The sequence below is a fragment of the Salvelinus fontinalis genome, chromosome 26 (genome assembly GCF_029448725.1).
Source record: "Salvelinus fontinalis isolate EN_2023a chromosome 26, ASM2944872v1, whole genome shotgun sequence".
In the NCBI taxonomy this organism is placed as follows: domain Eukaryota; kingdom Metazoa; phylum Chordata; class Actinopteri; order Salmoniformes; family Salmonidae; genus Salvelinus; species Salvelinus fontinalis.
The window spans coordinates 23702076-23704475 of NC_074690.1; the positions used below are offsets into that span (position 1 = coordinate 23702076).

Sequence of the window (2400 nt, forward strand, 5' to 3'; positions counted from 1 at the left end):
AGCTAAGAGCGTTGGACTAGTAACCGGAAGGTTGCAAGTTCAAATCCCCGAGCTGACAAGGTACACATCTGTCGTTCTGCCCCTGAACAGGCAGTTAACCCACTGTTCCTAGGCCGTCATTGAAAATAAGAATTTGTTCTTAACTGACTTGCCTAGTTAAATAAAGGTTAAAAAAAAAATAATAATAATAATAATAATAAAGTAGTTCTAAAGAATGGGAGTGGCTACAACCTTACCACCCATAATATCCCAAAGTAGCCCTAGCTAGGCCTATAGGATAAGTAAATTAAGTAATTTATCAAGATTATGGCTATACCGTTATTAGCATATTGGACTAGTTATTTAAATAAATTGTCTAGGATGACTATTTGTACTCACAGACATTCTTCTGGGGGGGGGGGGTCGCATGGGTCGTGAGGTGGGGGTTTGTTACTGCGCTGATAAATTACAAAATCCATACAGCCCTTTGTCACCTAGGAAATCTGTGTTACCGGACCTTCTCAAGTAGTATTTGAGTATCCCTGCCTTAATCTAAATTATAATAGACATTTCATCACAAGGGGCAAATACAGCGATTGTCTGTACTGCCCAATCATATTAATTTGACCAATCAGGAACGTCCTTTCAAACTCAGTGTTTTCACCTTAGATATAAGCCTCCTTAGCGCAGTAGGTAGCGCGTCAGTCTCATAATCTGAAGGTCGTGAGTTCGATCCTCACAGGGGGCATTGGCTTTTTCATGTACCTCTTTTTAGCTTTTGAAAGATTGTATTACACATGCCCTATCCCAAAACAACTCCCATCCCTTAGCCCTACGCCCTAGGAAATTGCGTAGAAGAGAACTGCAGTACTAAGCAGATTCTATTTCCTTGATCCTCAGTCTGTGTGACCTATTGACATTTTCATAGTAAAGTACGGACATATACAATGTCTGTTATGATGACTGTTTTTGCCCACCAACTAGTTATATCTCATAGAGCCTGACCCATATGGCTTTTTCTTCGTCTGATTACAATGTTTGGGGCGACAAAACTTACCGACACTGATATATCTCCCAATCTAGGCTATTCTTTTACAGTGGTGGAAGAAATATATCTATATGTCACACTGAGTTCTCATAAATTGCCATCCAAAAAGGCAATGGTCAGAGAAATATGATTCAACTTTTGATTTCGTACACTGTGACTATAATGACACATGTTAAAAATGGACACAAGTGTTCAGATAAGCATGAGAGTCCCGTTTTTATTGGTTATCGATATGTCGGTAAAAGGCTAATATCGATGTATCGGTGAAATGAAGTTGAAGGCAAGTATTAATGAAGTTGAGAGCAAGTATTATGTGATATGACCCTACACAAGGGTCATAAACTCAATTTATTTTGTTGTTGTTTTTGATGACCAATAATATTTGTGTTTGAAATCAAATTGACCAATCAGAAATGTTTTTTCAAAATGCCTCAGCGCAGTATGTAGCTATCTCATAATCTGAAGGTTGTCAATTCACTCCTCACAGGGGGCAGTGTTTTTGAGCTCTTCCAACCGAAGCAATACACATGACCATAGCCCCAACATGACCATACCCCACAAGACATGGCACCAGAGGTCTCTTCACAGTCCCCAAGTCCAGAACAGACTATGAGAGGTGCACAGTACACCCTGTTGCCTAGGCACGGAGAGCACTGTTCACTCTTGGAGATTAGCCCCTCGCTTTGCGCTGTTTGTTCTTACGGATGTCAGCCTAAAATGCTACTTCCAAAATGTGTATTGCTGAGTCTACCTTTAAGTCACACACCTTTTCAGCCCTGACAGCCATACAAGTTATTACAGGATCAGGGCTAGGGGTTGATTTGGGATTGGGCAATACTATTTTAAATAGAATTAAGTTGAAGGCAAGTATTATGTAAATTATTTTATGATTTCTAAAACTACTCTCAAGTCTACAAGTAAAATCCTTATCACAAGTGCGTAGTCTGTCAGTTTTGATGACCAATTAAAGTTGCATTTGATATTGAATTGACCAATCAGAAACCCTATTTCAAAATCAGTGGGGTTTGTTTTTAGCTACAAGCCTCCTTAGTGCAGTAGGTAGTGTGTCATGCTCATAATCTGAAGGTTGTGAGTTTGATCCTCACAGGGGACAGGTATTTTGTAGAGGAGCAATACAACATGACCATAGCCTAGGCACTGAGAAGACTGTGTAGGTATAATATAAACTCAGAAAAAAATGAACGTACTGTCAACTGCGGTTATTTTCAGCAAATTTAACATGTGTAAGTATTTGTATGAACAATAACAACTGAACAAGTTCCACAGACATGTGATTAACAGAAATGGAGTAATGTGTCCCTGAACAAGGGGGGGGGGGGTCAAAATCAAAAGTAACAGTCAGTATCTGGTGT

General features: G+C 39.5%; 1 non-coding gene across 1 annotated transcript; it reads left to right on the forward strand.

Annotated features, from left to right (window-relative positions):
• The first annotated feature begins 654 nt into the window (after nt 1–654).
• On the forward strand, nt 655–727 carry trnam-cau (transfer RNA methionine (anticodon CAU)). Its single transcript has one exon. It is a non-coding gene; the product is annotated as a tRNA-Met (tRNA).
• The last annotated feature ends 1673 nt before the right edge of the window (nt 728–2400 follow it).